General features: G+C 53.0%; 1 protein-coding gene and 1 long non-coding RNA gene across 3 annotated transcripts in view; both read right to left on the bottom strand.

Annotated features, from left to right (window-relative positions):
- LOC133346220 (cytoplasmic dynein 1 intermediate chain 1-like) overlaps nucleotides 1–24,228 on the bottom strand; it is a 398,436-nt gene that overhangs the window by 112,554 nt on the left and 261,654 nt on the right. The window lies entirely within an intron of this gene.
- Nucleotides 596–23,557, bottom strand: LOC133346219 (uncharacterized). Of its 2 annotated transcripts, XR_009755507.1 has the most exons (4): nucleotides 23,478–23,557; nucleotides 18,985–19,052; nucleotides 1,508–1,631; nucleotides 596–1,320 (listed from the first exon to the last, which is right to left on the bottom strand). It is a non-coding gene; the product is annotated as an uncharacterized LOC133346219 (long non-coding RNA). The 2 variants fall into 2 exon arrangements; XR_009755508.1 differs by lacking the exons at nucleotides 596–1,320; nucleotides 1,508–1,631 and adding an exon at nucleotides 12,999–13,131.

Below are 24,228 nucleotides of genomic sequence, written 5' to 3'. Positions count from 1 at the left end.
TTCCTCTGAGGGTCTCTAGCGGTGGGGATTGAACGATGATGATGGTGATGATGATGGTGGCCGCGTTCTAGACGACGAGGACTGTCGCGGAGAAACGACGCCCGGCAGTGCATGGTGGTTCTGCTCCTCACGGCGACCGTGAGCGGCAGTGCAGGGGGGTGCAGGAAGATAACGGGGGACGGCCAGAGGAGGAGGCGAGCCGGTGGCAGAGGCAGCAGGAGATGTTGGAGCGGGCTCTGCTGGTGGCGGGGGGAGCTGGGGCAGCGAGCGCTGGGGGTGAAGAACTCTCGTCGAGGGTGACGGCGCGGGCGAGATGCGTGCACAGCCGTACGCGGGCACACGCGCACGCACGTGTGCGAAGACACGCACACACACACTTATTTGAAGATACGCACACATACACATGTAGACAGACACACAGATACAACGATACACACGTTCAGACAGGTACACGTCAACGCACACACATACCCGTACACATGGACATATGCATACACAGACACGTTAAAACAGAAACACGAAGTGAGCTAACCACTACGCCACTACTCTCTATGAAGTACAAAATATATATATCCATTAACATACTGTTGGTAAAAGTTAGCGAGCGCCTATTAAGGCAAGCACGAAAGGAGTGGGGAGACCGTCCACTTTTGCTTCCCAGTGCTGAAGTTTATCCACGCCCCATGTACTCATTTAGGGCTGAGTCAACCTAGGGGAGGCTCAGAAACTGTTTAAAAAATCTCCACTGTTGTTGGTTGTGAGTGAGAATCGAGCTCGGGTCGCCTGTTGACAGCGCAGTACGCTAACGGCTGCGCCACCGCTCCCCACACTGCACCCTACAAAGACGAAGAAGGTCTCTGTTAGCGAACACTTACCATCAATAGTTACACACACGCTGACGCAATTACACACAACAACAGATATACACTTCTAGAAACAAATCACCCACACAAAGACAGACATACTGTACACACACAGTCGTACACGCAGGGTGGTGCACACATACACGCGGAGACACACACAGACATACACGCAGATAGACACACACACACAGAGACACACAGACACTGTGTTTAATCTTCAAGGCACCTCCGTTAATGAGGCGAAATCTCCCTTCTCTTCGCCGCGCCTCCACCCCGTGTCTCCCCACATCGCCATTCATAGCGACACCGCCTTGATTCTCTCTCTCTATCACAAGCTCTCTCTTTCCGCTCCTCTCCCTCCCTTGGCAGAGGCGCGCTTCCCCGGGATGGCCGGCAGGCGAGGAGGGCGGGCGGGGGCCCCACGGGAAGGGCCGCGAGGGCCCGGGATGGCTTGCACCTGTTCATGAAAAAATCCATAGCATCGCGATTTCAATCTCCTTTCCTGTAGCCTCGAGTCTCTGCAGACACACGGAGACGTCACTCCGCATCGTCAAAGCATGCCCACTCCACGGGTGGGCGAAGGCCTCCCCAATCGTTCACGCTCCAGCGATGCGACAATCCACCAGCACACAAACTCATCTCACCGTCGCTCCGTCTCTCGCGCGCGTTGCATTCCTCGGCTGCTATTCCGTTCTTGTATTGACCAGATGCAATCATCCCGTGCAGCTATGACGTCTCCTGTCCAAGCCCACTCGTTTTTCCTAAATGCTTTAACGATATCATAAACATGCGTTTTGATCACATATTAAACATATGTAAGCCTATATACATACATACTTATATACACGTGTACTAAATATGGTCGCCATCAGCATCAATAGCAGCCGTGATGTTTCCACTGCTGGATGAAGACCTCCCGCAAGCCCTGGACTCGTCTCACGATCCCCGCCATGGAACGATTCGCCAAGCATCTGGAGTCGCTGCGAGTGCCCCTGGGGAGATCGCGTCTCCTTGCTTGACTCCGCTTCCCGTTTGTATTTAAACTAAACCATGAAATCACGTGACTTTACCGAAAGAACCAAGGAGTATGGATTCCTGCAATCACGAAAGCTTCAAATCAAGATTAAACGATGAAACTATTTTTTATTTTATGTTACCAGGTAAGGCCCACTGAGCTATTTATCTTTTTTTCAGAAGCGACCAGGCCACAAATGATAGCTCAACGAATTGGATTATCGTGTGGAAATTTATATCCGCCAAATATTCTAAACGCATGTTTCTAAATGTCGACAGAAAAACTGGAGGACCCGGAGTAAAATCCACGCAACCATGGCGAGAGAGAGAGAGAACATGCAAACTCCAAATATACAGCAGCGGGCGTCAGGATCGGGATCGAACCCACGACCTCCTGTATACCAGGCGAGGTAGTTAACATTTCGCCACCGTGGCGTATTCTGCCATCTGAGTGCGCCTGTTTCAGATCTGTGTATTATAATATTTGTGACAATTACTGCATCAGTTTCCACTGAATACATTTCATTTTCACAGTATACACTAAGCGCAGAATTTCGGTAATGGATATTTGGATCTGTATTAATGTCTAGATGGAGAGAATATTAACCGTGTTAGACTGTCTGATGACACAGCCATTATAGAAACCAGATACATTTTACGACAGGGAACTTTACCAGAGAAGGCTCCAACGTGAGACTCAAGATACATTCGAGCAAACCAAGTCACACGAAACAAGTTCGCTAACCACACGCGAATCATTGCTGGAAGGACACAACACATGGAAAGGCCACTGAGTTTGTATACCCAGGAAAATTATTGAAGGCGGACCTGGCTCAAAGTGATGAAAGATGCGGATGGAGGGGTGCTTTTGGAAAAAAAAGGAATTCGATCATGAAAGCATTGAAGCCAATATACTTATTAAAGGAGAAAGTTTTCAATCAGTGCGCATGGCACAGTGCCGAGCTACAGACCTCGCGTCACCGCCGCGGTCACTTCAATGGGAAATCCTCCCCCCCTCCCCGGCTCTTTCCTTGCGCCCAGCTCCGCTCCCTCCTCCCTCACCTGTTCGCGGCGTCCCTACAGCCGCGATGGGTAACGCGCTCAGTTACATCGGACACGGGAGTGAGAGCAGGCGGGAGGACGGGCGGGCACACTTAAGGAAGTGACGGATTGATGATCTACTACCCGAGGCAGCGAAAGGGGAAACACTCCATTCGACGGGCACGTCCAACTGAGTGGACAAAGACGGTACGAACCCGACGCACGAACTCAAAGAAGAATGAATACGGGCGAACTGATGTACGGCCGCCTTGCCAATCCACTAAGCGATGGCAGCTTAGAATACTGCACCCGAAAGCACCCGACTCGCACAAGAGAGTGACAGACAGATGGAAGGACGGACGAAGGGATAGACGTGAATCGCTGTCAAATAAAACCCAGATCATTCCCGAACGGCTCCGCTCCCCTTGGAGCTCCTTAAGGTCAGGAGGTCAACTCGAGCGGCTGATCACAGGGGTCGCAGCCCGGGCCTTCTCGGAGCGCGCCTCCCCCCAGTGGCCGCTGCCGAGGCGACCGCTCACGTCTCGAGCTGACGGCTCCTTAATTAAAGGGAGACGCGGCTAAAGAAAACATCTAACAGCTCTGATCTTGTAGCTACGCACCAAGGCTGTGCGTCCAGGGCTGTCTCACTCGAGTCGGAAACATCGTCGACGGATAACAAACAAACCCAGAAATACAAGTAGAGACACACATCGAGAGAGTAACGCTCGCGACGAGTAACACTCGCAGAGAGTAACACAGGAACAGCCGCCATTCGCAACGAAGTGGCAGTGACGTCATCACGGGGCTTGTGCCAAGCTAGGTGCATATTGTACTCACTTGAAGTGTCAAAGGCTCGCTGACAAGAGGTCACAGGAGAGACCCAGGTCCCATGGGCTCACTGACAGAGATGACTGGCAGATGTACCGTCTGGGCTCCAACTTGCTGCGTTTTAGCCACCCGGTGCTCCACTCATTTTTGTGAGTGTCGCTCCTCCACCCTCTGCTGTTGTTGAAGGGCGATTTGCCTCCAACTGTCCAGTAGCGTCCTTCACGAACATTCTCCGCCACAGAGGCCGATCTTGACACCGCTGGTGCCCGTTATTGGCAAGTCCACAGGTCGAAATAACCTCTTGTAGTACATCAGTCCATCTCTTCTCCAGCCCATGCCGTGCCTATTTAGCTCCTTCTATCCATCCTAATAGAAGCTGATTGGGCTTGCGGTGGCTGAGCCTGCGGGCTACATAACCCAGTCTATGCAGCCTTGCCTACTGGAGGAGTTAACTGATGCCACTGTGTTCATGTATCTCGAGGACATGTGAGCTCCTCTCGCAATCCAGACTGGTTTACCCAGAGTGGATCGAAGGCAGGCCACACAGAATGTTCCAAACTGCGACTCCACCGTGGTTTTTGGTAACGTCAGTGTAAACGGTGGAGGGGTTACCAGTCACTCGCACGCACCATAAAGTAGATACACGAGGACATAGAAGGCATCGACGCAGAGGTCCTTAATCAACGCAAGGCACGTAATCTTTTGACGAGCAAGTTTTCTTAGCAGGTTTCCCAGCTGTATTTCTGGAGCGGATGAGATAAGATATGTCTGGGTTGAGCCCAAGGGCCTGGTCCTCCTGACTGGATACTTGTCGTACCGGGGCCACGTCTGTCAACCATAGCAAGGAAGGTGTTTCTGGAAAAAAAGCCCAAGCGGTCCGCATTATAGGAGTCTCACAGACCAAAGAGGGGTCAGAATTGGAGATGTTGTGGAGAAAGGCCTGATGGTCAAAATATTTCAATAAGCGTTTAAATATAATCTGACGTGGAACTTTAAGCAGTTTTGTAGTTCAAATGCAAAATATAATTGAGTGGTCACTAAGATGATTTCTCAGGACACCCACTTTTACGAACTTTTCTGAAGCATTTGGCATAAGGACATCGAGGATTGATCATTGTTCAGAGTTGTTCTGTATTCGGACGCGTCGGTGAACATTCAGCCAGACACCAACACCCGCCATTCGCCACGAAGTGACGGGGACGTCACCATGGCGCCTGTGCCAGGCCAGGTGCACTTTGAAGCCACGTGAAGTGTCGAAGGCTCGTTGACAGGAGGTCATGGGACAGACCCAGCAGGTGCCATGGGTTGTCTGACTGAGATGACTCGTAGATGCACCAGCTGTACCCCCTACTGTGTCAACTTGCTACATTTGATCGGCCCGGCGCTCCGATCGTTGTTGCGAGCGTCGCTCCTCTGCCGTCAGTTGTTGTTTGAGGGCGACTGCTTCCAACTAACCAGTAGCATCCTTCACGAGCCTCCGATCTTGACACCGCTGGTACCAGTCTTCGGCAACTCCACTCAGTTCCACATCCTCCCGTACCGCATGAGTCCATCTCTGCTCCAGCCCATGTCGTGCCCGTTTAGCCCCATCTATGCCGCCACACACAGCCAGTCACACACAAAACCACACACAGCCGCACACACAACCACACACAGCCAGACACACACACACAACAACACACAGCTACACACACACACAACCACACACAGCCGCACACTTACACCGCGTCTCAGTCCTTCCGTCTCCGCCCCACCCGGCGCCCTTTGACCCCGTCGTTCCTCGGCCTCGCTATGATAATGAGCCGAGCTGAGCGCATGCAGATCGCGACTCATTCACAAACTGGTCACCCCCCTCCGCCTCTCACGGAGTGCCCTCCCCTCCCCCTCACCAGACCAGCCTCGAACGCTTCCTCTCATCTCACAGCAAGCCATTGTCATGCTAATCCAAGGCAACTTGACTTTCATTTATTTGAGAGAGTCCTTATTTTAATTACCGCAAGCACATCTATGCCGCGATTATGAGCCGTGTGGAAATCCAATCGCGCTGATTGAAAAGTGACAATTCTGGTGAAAACAATGATGACGATGATGATGGAAAGGAGAATGATCCCACGGGATTACGCTTCGACAGCGCAGGCGGCCCGCACGGAGCCTTCCTCCCGACCGCGTGTCGAGCCGGGCGTAGGGCAGCAACAATGTGGCGGACACACAGAGGGAGAGACATACACGGGGTGGCCGAGACGCGTGGACAATCTTCACCCGCTAGCCACAGCATGCCCCGAAGGCGCGTGGGGACACTGTCGAAGTTGTGGGGAAGCGCGCAGGCATGGGTGGGGGTACACGTGGAGAGACCGGGGGGGGGGGCACACACGAAAGCTAATCATTTAGGGGGCATAGCATATGGCTACCCCCCCCCCCACACACACATAGAGACCCCTCCTTCCTGACAGCTGCCACTCCCACCCCGCCACCTGTGTTCCCACGCCCATGACATCGCGCGCGTCTCCTCGCGTCCCGCGCGCGCTGCCCCCGTGCAATGGCAGCGAGAGTCGCCCCCTCCACCCCCCTCGCCGAGTCGGCGCGGTCAGAGCCGCTTCCGCCCGTCAATGCGACGTCTGTGGCCATCACCGCCCGTGTCGACCTCACCCCGACTGCCCTTCCTCCACCCCTCCCTCTCCTCCCCAGTCAATCCCTGCCCCCCATCGTGACCTCCCGAGACCCTGGGCAGTAGAGGTTCTAACCTCTCCGCACCCACCCGCTCCGCGTAGACCCTTCCTCGGCCCGGTCACCTGTTCTAGCGACGATAACTCCACGGGCGAGCGATTCTCACAATGGCCACAGTGAGAGGGCGATGCGTTTTCCTCCTTCTCTCCTGCCCGCGTTTCCTCCCCTCTCATCCTCCCCGCCCTCTTCTATTCTCTCCTTCATTTCCCTCTCCTGTCCTGCCCTCTTCTATCATCCTCCCCTACGCGAGGCAGTGGCGGCGCTAATCAGAAAACGAAGCAAAATGTGCGGGCCCCAAGCAGCGCAAGGGGCCCCGGGTTCACGATGGGTGTACGGCTGCACCAAATTGAACCCAGGACGTTATAAAAAAAATTGATTCCGATAACATTCTTGGGACAATTGTAGTCAGTCTAGTAACTGCGTCACGTCACACGTGTGATGTAATTAGCTTAGACCATGTTGTGATCAGGTGACGCACCAAGACGATGCCTAATCGCTGCTCAAGGCCCCCATGGAGGGGGCACCCGCAGTGGCACGAGGACTGCCAGGCGGTGGGTCCGGAGCAGACCGGATGGGACTTGCAAGGGACGTGAAGTTGACGGGTTCTGGGGGGGTCCTGCTCTCTTCACCCACCCCCCCCCCTGCGTCTAGACGCCTCTTTAGCGAGGCTCTGGGCCGTGCAGTTCCGGCCCCGTCGCCTCTCGCCACAAAAGGAGTCACCCCAGGACGAGGTCCCAGGACGGGCCAAGTGTTCCACTCGGCTGCGCGCTCTCCTCCTCCTCCTCTCTCCGCTCTCCGTTTGATTCTTCCCTCTCACCACATTGAAATTCTCCCCTCCCTCACCACCCCCCACAGACTCAATTCCCTACCCCCCCTTCCCAAATCTCCCAGTTCTTTTTTTCCAATAAAGGCGACCGCCGCTATTCCCAGCAAGGTCAATGGGGGAGCGCGCGCCAATGGGGAGATGGCATTAGAAGCGTCGTTATGCTAATGCGACCGCGGCAATGGGTGATGGTGATGATTGTGGGGGGCGAGGGAGGGCCGCGCTTGATGGGGGTGTGAGCAGCGAGTGCAGGAAGAGTGCGAGGTGCCAGAGAGAGAGAGAGTTTGCGGCGGTACTGGGGTGCATGTCGCGGGGAGCGGACGAGGAGTTCGTGAGTGGCGGCGGGAGCGCTGTGGATCGGGTTAAGAACAGAGGGCGGGAGAGACGAGAAAGGGAGACAGAGAGACAGGCGAGTGAGCTGCGAGTGAGAGAGAGGCGATCCGTACATTAGCGGAGGAAATGGATTCCCGGCACAGATATATTTTGGTGGGATGGGTGGGGGGGGGGTTGAGAGGGTGTGGGGCGCGGGTGAGGAGTAAATGGCAGAAAATTGAATTTGCAAGTCTGACAGGCGCGTTGTAACACTCGGCCGCTAATGCACTCAAAATAAACGCAGGAGTGAATTTGCCGGTAGAGCTGCCGCAAAAAGGATTTAAAAAACTGGAGTCGCAGAAGTAAAAATAATAAAGCGGGGAGCGCCACGGCCTCCGTGGAGAGCGCGCGCTCGCTCACAAGCGCGCGCATTGAGAGCGGCGCGCCTCCCTTTCTCTCTTATCGGCAACAACCATCTCGCTCGGCTAATAGCACGGCCCCCAACTCCCCCTGACCCCCCACTTCAACATCACCAACCCCCTCCCCCCACTACCACCAACCACCACCTTTCATCTCCACAGGGCTTCGTTTCTCACTCGAAAGGTTCCGGACCTCTTCTAGGACCGGCTTGGAGTAGGGATTCTCGGCGTAAGGCACTACCACTAGAGCACAAGGTACGTCTATTCATAATGCTCCTCAGATTATCACGGTTGACGATGTACGGTGCGAAAGAAGTTCAACATACTGTACATATAATTATATAAGTCAATGTTATTGTGCCGTATATTCATAATAATCCTAAGGAGACCACCGCACACACCAGCACCACGACATCAGGACAAAATAAAACTATACGGATGGGATGTGGCTGCAAAAATCCATCCCGGAATAGCATTCCCAGCTCTTTTAGCTGAATAAAGCACGCACTCACCCAGCCACTCACTCATTTATTGGTGGTGCTTGCCCATTGGAAACCAAAGTAGAATTCACTTTGGCTTAGGGAGGCCTTCATACTTTATCTTGAAGCCAACGGTGGTTGTCCTGTTAACTCCCTCGCCTGGTGTGCAGGAGGGGGCGTGCGTTCGATCGCGAGTCTGACGCCTGCTGCTGCTGCTGCTCTATAGTTGGAGACTGCGTCTCTCTCTCTCCCCGTGGTCGCGCGTCTCTCTCTCTCCCCGTGGTCGCGTGGATTTTTCTCCGGGTCCTCTGGTTCCCACCCCCCCTCCACATTCAGAATCAATATGCGTTTACAGTATTTGGCTGCTATACATTTCCACATGATAAGCCACTTCGTTGAGCTATCATTTGTGGCCAGATCGCTTCTGATAAATATTTATATAGCTCAGAGGGCATCACCTGATATAATAAAAATAAAACAGTTTGTTTAGTTTAGTCCTGAGGAGAGGCGTGGCCCCGCCATATGAATTCGGAATTTACACCGCTGACTCAATGCTGTAAACAGAAGATGATCACTGACTCAATGCTAATTTTTGAGCAGCCATTACTGACTTTGGGTATCAGAATGATGATCATAATTACATTTTATAAGGAACTGAAATCGCGTGAATATTTGGTGCATCCCGAATGTATTCATGAATCCGGCACCGCTTGGCCGACTCGGGATCCGAAGTTTTAGCGAGAGCTGGATGAAGGCTTCCCCCAAGGGTTCGCAACTCCTCGCTCAGGCTCTTGTGATGCCACCATCCATCTCGGGTGGTCGTCCTCTCGGCTCCTTTCCTCGCCTGCCCCTTCGACTGAGATTCCGTTACGAGTCTCGGCCATCGGCCACGACCCATCCGTCCCATCGCGACGTCTCGTCAACGTTGTTGTTGTTGTTATGCCTCGCGCGGCTGCCGCTGCACTCGCCCCGCTCCCCCCGCTCTCCTCTCGACCTCCCCTCGACCTGCCTCCCCTCCCCGACTCTCGCGCCGCCCGTGTGCGCGCGCTCTCTTCGTTTGGTCTCCAAACACGGGCGGTGGAGCTGAGTGCGTGACACGCGGAACGGGAATAAAGGTCGCTCTATGCGCGCGGGCGAAACACAAATACGAGAGCGGTAAAGTAATGAAAATATAAGTGAGGTCCGAAAAAATAAAATAAATACGCCCGACGCGCTGATTCACAAAGCAACTCAACGATGAAGGCTTCAAAGTTCTCAGAAATATCCACTCCGCGTGCACACGCGTGCACACGCGTGCACACACACACACACACTCTCACACACACACACATGCAGACGTGTGTGTGTAAATGTATGTTGGCGCGTGTGTGAGTTTACTCAGCCGACGAGTTAGTGTGTGGTGTATTGTGCTGCACAGCAGACACAACAACAGCCACCGTGCGCAACCACGTGGCGATTACGTCACCACAGCACTTGTGCCAGGCTAGGTGGACTTTGAAGTCATGTAAAGTGTTGAAGGCTCGCTATTGGCAGGAGCAGACACCAACATATTCTCACACACACATTCACACGCGCATACAGACACAAACACACGCACACATAATGAATACATACGCACATTTTCTCACACGGACATACACACGTGTACAGACATGCACAGATGTACACTAACACATATGCACATACAAATGCAAAATACACAACGCTTAAGTTACCCTGACAGTCATACAGACTGTTGGGGCGGTTAGCGAGCACTTATGCAAGCGGGCACAGTGAACGAGGGGGTGGGTGGTAATCAAACAATTCGGACCGCCTTTGTCTCTCTAGTGGCGATGTTTACACACCGCATCAGGTGCTCATGTGATGCTGAGTCGACCTAGAGGAGGCGCAGGACCGGTTCAGATAATCGTCAGTGGTGTTGGCCGTGAGCGGCAATCGAACTCGAGTCGCCGAGTTCATAGCGCAGCGCGCTAACCACTACACCACCGCTCCTCCACATCTACAGACACGCACGGTACTCACTGTCACCGACATGCACAGACGCACACATTCACACACAAGTGCGTAACAAGAGTTCGTCACCCTTGGACTGTCATCATCACTTTGAAACAAGGGGATTGAGTGTACCTCCTCGCACGCGTGGGTTTTCTCCAGCTACTCTGGGTTCTTCCCATGCGTATAAACGCGCTCATCGATGGAGTAGGATCAGCATCCCTGTGTAGGGCCACAGAGATTGAGCAATTATTTATTGGTGACGTTTCTGGCCGTCTTCTCACTTCCCACCATCTCTCAACCATTCTCTATCACTGAGAGTGAACTACAAGTTTACGATATATAATGTTAGCATTGTTAATGGCGAGGGTGTTGAGTTGTCTCTGCGTATGCATCACTCCCGATGCAGTATCACACTCGTGTTCGGGGTAAAACGATGGGAGCGACGCTATGAGCTGAGGCACCGATGAAGAGGCAGACACGGAGAGACGGGGCGAGAGACAGGGATCGATATACACGGGATGAGTGAGACACAGGCGAGAGGGATGGGTGACAGAGACACAGGACACGCACATCGAGAGACACAGGCGAGAGAGGAGAGGTGCAGACGCGAACAGTAACCGAGGCAGAGAGAGAGACAGGTCAATAGCTATACAGAGATGTTGCGGCAGGCAAAGAGAGACAGGGACACGGAGAGACACACTGGAACATGGAAACACGTAAGCACCACAATGATGATCCTCATATCGCAAGTCCGTCTGGAGATGCATCTGCCTCGATATGCTACGTAAATAAAAAATGTGTATAATTACACTTCAGTATATGCGTTGCTACATGTGCACGTAGACGCGAATACAGTACCAAGATGGAATGCTCGTTGTAAGCACACATTCGCTTGTACAATACAAACATAACAGAGCGTGTCGGCGTGCAGGTCGAGGTAGCGATGTGAGGAGTAATAAAATAATGAAACGCGTCTCGGCTGTAGGAATAACAGAGCGGAGGCTCTGCCTTCCCCCTCTAATGCGTCCGCGAGCGCGGCGAGAAACCAAAAAACCCTCGCGGCCCAGGAGAGCGAAACGAACAGCCCGGGGCAGCGCCTCGTCGGGACGGGGGCCAAACCACGGACCCCGCGGGGCGCTGCTCCGTGAGCGAGCAGCAGTCGCCGGGGGCCGCCTCTGCCCCGCGACTCGCGAGGAAGTCTTCGTCAGTGTCGGGCACGCGGAGACACGGGGGGGGGGGGGGGCGCCCTAGAGCACGTCCACTACCGTGGCTGTGGAGCGTGGGGGGGGGGGGGGGGTGGTGGTGGCGGTTGTGGTGTTGATGGTTGTGGTTGTGGTGGTCGTGGGGATGAGTGGTGGTGGTCATGATGGTGATGATGGTGGTGGTGGTCATGATGGTGATGATGGTGGTGGTGGTCATGATGGTGATGATGGTGGTGGTGGTCATGATGGTGATGATGGTGGTGGTGGTCATGATGGTGATGATGGTGGTGGTGGTCATGATGGTGATGATGGTGGTGGTGGTCATGATGGTGATGATGATGGTGGTGGTCATGATGGTGATGATGATGGTGGTGGTCATGATGGTGATGATGATGGTGGTGGTCATGATGGTGATGATGGTGGTGGTGGTCATGATGGTGATGATGATGGTGGTGGTCATGATGGTGATGATGATGGTGGTGGTCATGATGGTGATGATGATGGTGGTGGTCATGATGGTGATGATGATGGTGGTGGTCATGATGGTGATGATGATGGTGGTGGTCATGATGGTGATGATGATGGTGGTGGTGATCGATTACAACTTTGACAGTACTGTTTGTTGCAGGCCACTTGGCGTGGTGGGTCGTTGTGTGGGGAGCGGTGGTGCAGCAGTTAGCGCGCTGCACTACGAATCCGGCGACCCGAGTTCAATTCCCACTCACGGCCAACACCAGTGACGATTATCTGAACCGGTCCTGGGCCTCCCTTAGGTCGACTCAGCCTCAAATGAGTACTCGGTGCGGTGTTTAAACATCGTCACTGGGGAGACAAAGGCATGCCGGGCGTGGTGCTGGCCACCCACCGCCTCGTGTGCCACAGTGCCGGCTGTCATCGGTGCTAGTCGCTAACAGCACTTGCCCCTCCAGTCTGTTGAGGCTACACGGGGGATCTTTGTCGTTGGTGGTGTATTACAACTGTGACAGTCCTGCTTGTTGCTGGCCACTTGGCGTGCTGGGCCGTTGGGGCTGGGCTCAGCGGCTGTGTTAAGAGGGGTGGATGCTCCGCACACTGCTTACAAACGGATTGGCCGAGCCTCCCAACGCAGGGCTCTCTTTCAAACGCGCCTCGAGCCTCTTGCCTGCGTGAGGCTTGGCTGTCGGCGGCGTGGCGGGAGGGCTCGAGGTGGGGGCACGGCTGGAACGAGAGCGGCGGTGCGGTGTCGGTCTCGGCGGTGAACCGGCGAGCGCCCCCGGGTGTTTGCCGCCGGCGCAGGTGACGAGGGCCCCCGGAAGAGAAGGAAGTCGACCGCGGAGATTCATCTCGGTGCGTGCGCCGTGGGGCCCATCGCCCGCAGAGACAAGCTGGTGCCCAGGCCTCCACCCGCTCCCTTTCGCGCGGACTCAACGCGCTCGTCAAAAACAGTGCGCTCTGGAGAGGAGACAAATATGAAAGGCGACGCTTCGGGCTAAGCCCCTTTTCCATAGAGAACTCTCATAGAGATCTGTAAGCTAAACTGACACCCACTCACTTTCACAGAGCTGTTATTGTGGTCTACAAAAAGCACCACTGTGTAGGTGTATATCTCTTAACATGACCTCACAACCCCGAGACTTGGAGTCATGATACAGAAGTTACAAACCCGGCCTACAGGCCAATCTATTAAGGGAGCCTTAATAGTCATTGGGGATCCAACTATAGAAGACAATGCCTGCTAACACCTAAGCGCTCTAACGCGTAAACGCTCAAACACCCACGCGTTCTAAAACCCACGCGTTCTAACAGCGCGCTGATTGACAGCAAAACTTCGCGTAGTTTGTATAACACAGATACTGCAGTGAAAAAAACGAAACGTGTCGTTGTCAATCTTCCCGAATGAAACGTTCCACAGAATGTGGGGCCACTGGTGACGGGGAGCCGTGGTGGCGTTTTCAGCCACAGGCTGACGGACACACGGACACCAGAACCGCCCTGGCCAGCGTGCCGAGGTAATGGTCACAGTACAACAATCCCCCGTGTGGCCTTTATTAGTGCAAATGCTGCTGCCACGGTAAACGAGTGGGTGGGTGACCAGCACTCCGCCCGACCGCCTTTGTCTTCCCTGTTGCGATGAATACATACCGCACTAGGTACTCATTTGAGGCTGAGTCGACCTCGCGGAGGCCCAAGACCGGTTTAGATAATCGTCGCTGGTGTTGGTGACCGTGAGCGGGATTCGAATTTGAGTCGCCGGGTTCATATCGCAGCGCTGCAAACCGCTCCGCCACCGCTCGCCGACTGTGGTCAAGCAACCCTCGAGACCGACGCGTCGTGCGACGAGGAGGAGGACGAGGCCTGCGTGGCCGCTCGCGGTTGCGCTGCTGTGTGCCTCCCCGAGGCGTTTTCGAGTCACACCGCGTGCTGTTCCGCGAAACTTCCGACGTTTCACCGAACAAGCTCTATATGCATGTGGAGCGAAACGTCGGACAGAAGCCGTAAACGCGCCGTTGAGCGAAACAGCCCTCTTCTTGGTTCTTTCGGTAAAGTCACGTAGAAGGGAAATAATAAAATAATAAAAATAAAACATAATAAAATAATTTTATTATGTTTTATTTTTATTACTGTTATTATATGATAAAATTGTTTTATTAAGTTGTATTTTTATTCTTTTATTATTTCCCTTCTACGTGACTTTACCGAAAGAACCAAGAAGATGAATCCCTGCAGTCACGAAAGCTTTAAATCGAAACGAAACAGCCCTGTTGTACGACGCGGCGTGAGGCGGACTTCATCCCGGAGTGGATTGGCAAAGGGCTGTACAGTCATTGTAGTTGTATCGTTGTTGTGGTTGTTGTTGTTCCTGTTGTTGCACTGCTAAAAGTTTACGATTCCTGGGAATATTCCAAACCCCTTGTCCAGATATTAAAAGATTCCCTCCACCCCAAAGCAAATGAATCGTGTCTGTTGAACAGCGCACACGTTGCAGGGTTTAAAACACTCAGCTGGTACGCGGTGTCTAAGTGTAGCTTACACAATCCCATGCACGTGTTTTACATCTCGAGATAGTGACCTAGAACACGGAGCTCTGAGCTCCCGGACTCCGCGTGTCCACTGCTGAAGCCAGGGACCACGGGTCGACTGACCGAGACGACTGGCAGATGCACCACCTGTGCCCCCGACTGTGCCGCCTTGCCCGGCACTCCGCTCGTTGTAGTGAGCGTTGTTCATCTGTTCTCCGCTCGCCAGTGCCCCTCTATCCGGCCGAACAGAAGCTCATAAATCCATAAACAGATGCTGCTTGCACATTCGGTGGCGAAGCATGCAGGCTAATTGACCGAGCCACCACAGCCTTGCCTGCCCGTGGAGCTCACTGATGATGGGACTGTGGCTAGATCTGGACACTTTCCTATACAAATACATACACATACGTTCAAGTACATACACAGATACAGTATGTACCAATACATACAGATAAGTACACACGTATACACAAATGCATAAATACAGATGCAAATACACGTACATCCAACTATATACACATAAAATACATACACATATAATGCCAGTACCTACATACGCATACATATACATATGTGTACATACAACTACGTAGAAAAATAGAAAAACACAAACGTCACAGACTGCTGTGATACGTGCTCTTAGCGAGCACCCATTAGTAAGCACATATTAGAGACGGAATAGCGCACGAGGGGGTGGTGTGGCCAACACCACGCCAGACCGCCTTTGTCTCCCCAGTGGGAACGTTTGCACACCGCAGCAGTCGACCATGAGGAGGTTCAGGAACAGTGCAGATATCGCTCGCCAATGGTATTAGCCGCGGCAGGGAGTTCTATCCCTTTGGTGTTCGATCCCCCGCACCTCCGATTATCACGGTTGGCTATGTAGAGTGCAAAAGAAATTCAACAAAGTGCACACATTCGGGTTCATAGCACAGTGCAATAACCACTGCGCCACAAGGAGACAAACTCACGCACACAATGTGCAGTATAATAAACACGCGCTCGCTTACTCACAACACACACAAGACAAAGACGCCCGTATAGCCTTAAGAGACTTTGGGGCAAGTGCTGTTAGCGAGTAACTATGAAGGCCGACACGGTACACGAGGTGGGTGGCCAGCACCACCCTCGACCGCATTTGTCTTTTCACTGGTGATGTTACACACCGCACCAGGTACTCATTTAAGGCTGAGTCCACCTAGCAGAGGCCCAGTTTCAAATTCGGGTCGCCGAATTTGTAGAGCAGTACGCTAACCACTATGCCCCCACTACCCACATCATGATTGGCTCCGTACGGTGCGAAAGAAGTTCAACATACGTACAACACGCTCACACACGCGCGGCCCCATTCCCAAACTGTGCTCAGCTGGTCAAATAATCCTCGTACCTTGGGGAATGGGAAATATTTTGTACCCTACAAATTTTAATCCCTTTCAGGTTGACAGTGCACAGAGCCCCGTGTGCAGGCAGGTTGCGAGAGCCGGGGAATTTGTTGTTCCTGCTTGCGACGGCGAAGGACGGACGGACAGGGGAGAGGGAGGGAGGGAGTTGGTGGAGGGGATGGGAGGAACGGGGAGGGGAGCATGGGACGGGGACGAGCAGTGAGAGCGCCGATTGAACGGATGGGAGCGAGGGGCGCTGGAGGGGACCGGGGGCAATGCCGCAGCCAGCGCCATTATTTATGGACCCAGCTCTGCCCTCTCCGGCACATCTGCTCCCAATATCTACCCCCTCTTAGCAGGAATGTCTCGAGTTTAAAGGTCTTAATGATTATTCTGGCTCGGGAAGCACGAGAGGATGTGGCCGGCGCGCGGAGGATGCAGTCTGAGAGAGAAGCTTCCGCGAGCGAACCCGGTGCCTTCGAAAATAACACGCGGGGTTGTGGCCGGGGCGGTGGTGTATCAGCCCCCCGCCACCACCACCACCACCACCACGACCACCACCACATGTGGTACCTGCCACAGCGCGCAGCATCCACCAATCTGCCACTTCACTGCCACAGCACAGAGATACCAGCAAGACAATATTATTACTCACCTGTCATAGCGTTCGCACTGCCAACATTCTACCACAGCACATAACTGCTAGGAATCTGCCCACCGGCCGCAGAACATGACCATCTATAAGCTATCAACAAAATCAACAACACGTGACAACATCAAACTGTCACAACCTGCCACCACATCTACCTCTGCCTGTCCCCACGCGGTGTCGCGCGTTCACGCGAATGCCCCGCGCGGTATAATCGCGCCCCGCCTCGAGGAGTGAGTAATGGGTTCGGTACCGGCCCGAAGGGGCCCACAACCAACACCGAGGTCAGGGCGAGTCTCGTGAAAAGTCGTTCGCGCGGGCGCTACGTGGGTAGCTACCGCGCGCACTCTCCACGCAGCGGCATTGGCGCCGGACTCTCCGACCGTAGCTCCCCGCTCCCCGCTCCCCTGTGCGGGCCGGGCAGCTCGAACTCAGAGCTCCTGGGCCCACAACTCAGCTCCGCAAAGCGCCATCGCAAGCGGTGCGCTTCAAATATCACCGTCACCCACTACGCCTCCACAGAGGCGATTGCACGGCTTAATAATCTCGATGTACACTATATATGCAATGTTGCAAATTCCACCTTTTCTATACGAAGGAAGAAGTAAACCAGACCGTTTGGCAGACGGGGTGAACTTTGAACCCACATAGGTCTAACATAGCTTATCGTCAACCCTACAAGACGCTTTCTTCCGTTGACCACGAGTCCTGACTCGACGCCGTGCGACGAGGATGGCTCGAGTGAGTGCGGTGACGGACGGCGGACCAAGCGGGCGTCTTATCCTCTCGATGCAGCACGCGAACGAGAGGGAGCGGTGGCGCAAAGGTGAGCGCACTGCGATGTGACCCCGGCGACTTGAGTTCGATTCCCGGTCACGTGAAGGTGAGTGGCGATTGATGTCCACACTGGTCCTGTCCTCCCCAACGTTCCCCAACCCGTACTGGCCAGCGAGTGGAGTGTGGTGAAACTAACCCCATGACCGACACAGCATTGGGGGAGGCTTTCATCCAGCAGTGGATTTATAAAGGGCTGTGCAATTGTATACGTAAATTATTGTACGGCCAATAGACCTATGTCTGTTCACCACTAATAATAACACGACGAATCCGTTGATTTGACTTATCTGAATCAAAATTTGTGTTCGAGCAAGATATATATATATTTACGCAGGAGAACTCTGGACCAGTTTCGACTTTGGAGGTGCATCAGCAGCGTGCGATCTGGTAGCAAAATGCTGCTGGGTCGTCCAGATGCTCGAGGCAAGAGACCTCCAAGAACACCGCGAACCTCCCTTTCGCTTGGCGCGAACATCACTGGACCACAACAAAGGCGCAGCTCTGCAATTTCTCGCTCACGCCCCTGCTGGTGGAAAGGCATCCACTGGAGGAGAGCTCGAGAGGGAAACGCGGCCTTTTATTTGGCATTGCGCAGACGTCTTGGGAAAGGTACTTACACTTTAACCCACCGCCTGCATAATCAACGTTTTTGGGTTAGATCGCGTTATTTATAAATGTGTCGTAACCCTCCACCACCCGACACGGCCAATCAGCAAAAAAGTGTCACGTTGACAAAAGACAAATAGTTCACTACTTTAGCCCACCGGTGTGTTGAAGCGTGAAACCACAACATTTACAATTTACAACATTTACAAATAACGCGATCTAACCCAAAAACGTTGATTATGAATAATATTGGTCGCGAAAGCCGACGTGTTAAACTGACTAACCACCGCCTGCAACCTGCCGATCGACTAACCCTGCTGTTACTCATTGATACTGTGGACAGAGGCGCCGGGATCTCGAGGGACTGTTCAACAAATTTTAAAACAAGGGAGTTGGGATGTGCGGATCGGGAGGTGGGGGTCGGGGTTTGGGAGGCGCTCTCTCCAATAGCCGTGCAGATGTGGAAGCCAGGTAACGTCATTAATGCGGTGGAGGGGTCATGATGAGCGAGGGTGCCTGCACACACGTGCACACGCAGCTGGGACGGGTCGTATATTCATGACGTCTTGTGTCACTATATATCACGCAGCACACGGACGCATGAGACACTGTTGTACACACACACACACAGCAACAACGATCCCGCTATAACGTGTTGAGGCAAGTGCATGCCGCACGAGGGAATGGGGTAGCCAGAACCATGCAGGCCACCTTTGTCTCTCCAATTGCTGATGTTTAACAAACCAAGATACTCATTTAAGGCTGCGTCGACCTAGGAGGGAGACCTCGGACTGATTCAGATATCACTCACCACTGATGTTCGCCGTGGTCTGGAATTGAACTCAGGGGATCCAGGTCCGTAGCGTAGCACGCTTGCCACTGCACCACGGATTTTCAAAACACACACACGCGCAGAGACACACGCACACACACACGCACACACACACGCCAAAGACTACAAATCCCAAAACAAAAATTGTCTCGCTTGAATTATGTTGGAAATATTTCTCCATTGCGATTCAAACGCGTAAGGAGGGACGGGCTTAATACGTTCAGTATGGGGAATCCTTTCGAAACATTCTCTGTGTCAATCATTCCCATAACGCAACAGAGATTGTGTGTGTGCGTGTATGTGTGCGTGTGTATGTGCGCGTATGTATGTGCGTGTTCGTATATGCGCGCGTGGGTGTGCGTGTGTATGTGTGCGCGCGTGTGTGTATGGGATCAGGCGGAGCAGGAGCGGTGGCGCAGCAGTTCGCGCATTGGGCTCTAGATCTGGCTACTGAGTGGACTTCACAGCCACGGATAACATCAGTGGCGAACTGCATCGGAACTCCTCCTTCGAGGTTGAGTAAGCCTCACAGACCGCGGGAGCAAGTGCCGTTAGCGAACACCTCCATGACGGCTGGCACGGCGCACGAGGTGGAATTATTGGCGCCATGCCCGGCCGTCTTTGTCTCCCTAGTGCTGATGCTTAAACACCACACCAGGTACTCATTTGAGACCGAGTCAACATATCGAGAGGACTAGGACCGGGTTAAGATGTCACGCGCCACTCTGAGCCGTGGCCGGGCATCGAACTCGGATTGCCAAGGGGCGCAGGGCCAACGGCTCGACCGCATGCGCGTGCACAGAGCTGCTGCTGCTGCTACTCCTCCTCCTGCTGCACCACGCACGTCCCCGGTCTCCGCTTCGCCCCGTCTGGGTTGACACCGGTTCTATAATAAGTAAGTGCGGGCTCCTGCAGCGCGGCCCTTCACGATGTCTCCCGCTGTGACATCTCACTCAGCTGACGCGGCCCGGGCACTCGGAGCCAGCAGAGCACGCGGGTTGCGAGCCCACAACGGCAGCGAGCCCGCGGGTCCGCTTTCACCTCCACACTCGAGCCAAGTGATGTTAGCGAGCACCTATTAAGGAAACATATATAAAAGGCAACGTTTGGGGCAATGACCCTTCTGTGTACCGGAGCTCTAGAGGTTGTGTTATTTGTGCACCGCTGCCAATGCAGCAGCAGCACGGACTAACTTGGTACATTTTGTACACAAGCGTGTGCGTGTTAAGTCCAAGTGTGTACTTGTATTAATAATATTATAACACGGTACATACTGTCATTATAGCTATTATTACTATCCTTATTTAACTTATATTCATTGCATAAGTTTCTTCAAGCCAAAACCTTGCACCGTGAGTTGAGAGAGCAAAGCGGCCAAATTTCCACTTCTCACGGAGGGAGGCCCCTCCGTGTCTCAAATATTGGAAGAAGAAGTCACCCCCTGTGAGTGGCTGGCTGAGGTGCCATCTGTTGAGGAAGTACTAAAGTAGATCCAGAGTCCGAGACCAGGAAAGGCACCGGGCAGAGATGATCTCTCAAGCGAAATGCTGAGGGAGGCTGGAGTTTGTGCACAGACTGCCCTACATGACATCATAACAACAGTCTGTACCATTGGACGGGTTCCGCTGGATTGGAAGGATGCCCTGGTGGTCCCCCTCTTTAAGAAGGAGGGCCGCACAGACTGTAACAACTACAGGGGCATCTCACTCCTCGGTGAGGTGTAGGTAATTCCAACAAGACCTACATCTCTGCTTTATTGACCTGGTCAAGGCCTATGATACCATCAGTAGGCCTGGGCTCTGGGTTGTTCTTCATGCTTTCGGAGTCCCTGAACCTCTGCTCACGATCATTAAGGACCTTCATGATGGTGAACGGGCCCGGGTAAAACTACGTAGCCGGGAGTCGGAGCCATTCCCTGTTCACCTTGGGGTGCGACAGGGATGTCCTCTGGCTCCCACATTATTTAACATATTTTTCGACCACGTAGTTCGTGAAGCCTTCGATGGCTGTACCGGAGGATTTTCCATCTGGTACATATACAATGGAAGGCTGATCGATGCCCGGGTGCAGTCAAGGGATGGCTCTCTATTGGTCAACCACGTTATGTATGCCGATGATCTGGTAATTGCCACTCACTCAGAGGAGGAATTGGAGGCGCTGCTGTGGAACCTGGAGCGTGCCACTAAGAGGTGGGGGCTTACCATCAGCCCCGCCAAAACGAAGCACCTGCCTGGGTATTTTGTACCATCGGACACTCTACAACTCTCAATTGGTGAAAGGCAGTTGTGGAGAGAATGGAGAGCTTCCCATACCTGGGCAATGTCTCATGACCGGCTCCGGTTTAATAGCAGAGGTCTCACTTCAAATCAGTCGAGCGGCATTGTCTTTTCATCGGTTGCATAACGCTGTGTGGAAGCTACCTGGTCTGTCGCTCCACACGAAGCTTCAGGTCTTCTCGGCCACGGTCATTCCCTTCCTTCTCTACGCTTACGAAACGTGGACCCCTCTAATGGAACATCTTCGCCGGTTAGAAACATTTAGGCTGCCCTGCCTACGATCCATCCTGGGCTAGAAAAGAGATGGAGTGATGTGGTACAAGATGATGTGGAGCTGAGTGGACTTGCCGATGACCGGTACCAGCGGTGTCAAGATCGGCCTCTGTGGAGGAGGCTCGTGAAGGACGCTACTGGGCAGTTGGAGGCAGTCGCTCTCCAACAACAACGGAGGGCGGAGGAGCGACGCTCACAACAACGAGCGGAGCGCCGGGTGGCTAAAGCACAGCAAATTGTCACTTTAGGCGGCACAGGTGGTGCATCAGCCAGTCATCTCAGTCAGTCGACCCGTGGCACCTGGGTCTGCCCCGTAACCTCCTGTCAGCGGGTGTTCGACAATTCACGTGGCCTCAACGTGCACCTTGCCTGGCACAAGCGTCGTGGTGACGTCACCACCACTTAGTGGCGAATAGCGGTTGTTGTTGTTGAAATGTGAGTTAGTGTGAGTGTGTATGGGAGTGTTTGAGTGAATGTGAGTTAGTGTAAGTGTGTATGTTAGTGAGTGAGTAAATGTGAGTCAGTGTACGTGAGTGAGCGGAGTTTGAATGTCCCTCCTTCGGGTTCTCTGGTTTCCTCCTGGAGATAAAACTACCACATGCACCATGGAGCCGGTATCGGCCAAAAAATCCCAATTCTGAAAAATAAACCGTCAAATGACTCAATTGGGATCACACAGCAGCAGCGACGGCGGTAACATCGCAAACTACTGAGAACAACTTGGCAGGACCCTCCTGAAATAAAGTGGTGAGACTCAGAGAGCCTTTGCTGGGGAAACAAGCGGAGTAATAATGAGAGCTGATACATACACATATATGTGATTTTGCACACGTAAATACACGCACGCACACAGAAACGCACACACACGCACACAGAAACACACACACACACAGAAATACATACACACATACACACGCACACGGAAACATAAACACACAGAAATACACACACGCACACAGAAACACACACACACACAGAAATACATACACACATACACACGCACACAGAAACACACACACACAGAAATACATACACACATACACACGCACACGGAAACATAAACACACAGAAATACATACACACATACACACGCACACAGAAACACACACACACACAGAAATACATACACACATACACACGCACACGGAAACATAAACACACAGAAATACATACACACATACACACGCACACAGAAACACACACACACACAGAAATACATACACACATACACACGCACACGGAAACATAAACACACAGAAATACATACACACATACACACGCACACAGAAACACACACACACACAGAAATACATACACACATACACACGCACACAGAAACACACACACACACAGAAATACATACACACATACACACACACATACACACGCACACAGAAACACACACACACAGAAATACACACACACATACACACGCACACGGACACACAGGCGCACGCATTGGACGGCACGTGGTCGGCAAAACCAAGTCAGAGAGATTTCTTGCGAGCATTGAGGCGATGCTCATGTTCTATTTAACGCCATACATTGGTGACGAATATTCCACATTTCCATGGCGAGGGCAAATGTCTGCATGTAGGACAGCCACTGTTGACTTTTCCACAAATTGGTACTTAACTTTATCGACCCGACGGGAAGGATGGATGATAGGTTGAGTCAACCCACCCAACCAGGATTTGAACTCGCAGCCTTCCGACTGTGAGAAGCTCGCTCTGAGCCCACCGAGCCGCCAGGGTTTGTAATATATAGATGCATTCTCAAGCCCGGTCACGTCAACAGGTCTCCATCGGCACAGCGGCAGCTCTGTACATTTACGACTCTGCACGAAACGTTACATTCGCCATGCCCAGCAGACATTCACGGGCCGTGACATGAGAAGCACAAGCATCTAAATGCTGCAGTCACCGCGGCTGATGAATGGCCTTCCTCTGCAGAGGGGGTGGAATGCTGCTGCTGCTGCTTGCCACGAATCACGCTGCCACGCGCGCGCGCCATCATCCCACGGCAACACGGTTGCTATGGAGATGCGGGCTGCACGTGGGCACGCGCACGGAGTGGCGCGCGTGCGTATTCGTGTGAGTATGCGTAGAGCAGTGAAGATTATCTGAATGGATCCTGGGCCTCCCATAGGTCGACTCAGGCTCAAATGTGCACATGGTGCGGTGTGTAAAAGGTCTCACGGGAGACAAAGGCGGCCGGGCGTGGTGTTGGCCACCCACCCCTCATGTGCCGTGCTAGATTTCATCGCAGCTTTACAATGTCCACACGATAAGCCACTTCGTAGAACTATCACGTGGCCAGGTCGCTTCTTAAAGATAGCTGCTATATAGCTCAGTGGGCCTTACCTGGTGAAATAAAATAGTTGAGTTTGGATGCTCGCTAACAGCACTTTCCCCAACAGTATGTTAAACTCAATACGGGGGATCTTTATCTTTTGTGCTTGTGTCTTATTGTGCGTGTGTATTCGTGTGAGTGTACGTGCGTGTCATAATGTGTGTGTGTAAGAGAAAGGCAGTGGCCAGAGTCAAATTTGCCGGCACTGGCGAGAGACACCAGATTGGGTGCTGTAAGTCTCGCTGCTTCTGGGGGCAATGATCATGGTGATCATATCCTGCTTCTGATGATGGTTCTGCCATTGCTGGAGATGACAATGATT

Source organism: Lethenteron reissneri, chromosome 23 (genome assembly GCF_015708825.2).
Source record: "Lethenteron reissneri isolate LAM-NWPU_2019-01 chromosome 23, ASM1570882v1, whole genome shotgun sequence".
Classification (NCBI taxonomy): domain Eukaryota; kingdom Metazoa; phylum Chordata; class Hyperoartia; order Petromyzontiformes; family Petromyzontidae; genus Lethenteron; species Lethenteron reissneri.
Note: the sequence above shows the minus strand (reverse complement) of the source record. Positions and strands in the feature narration are given on the sequence as shown.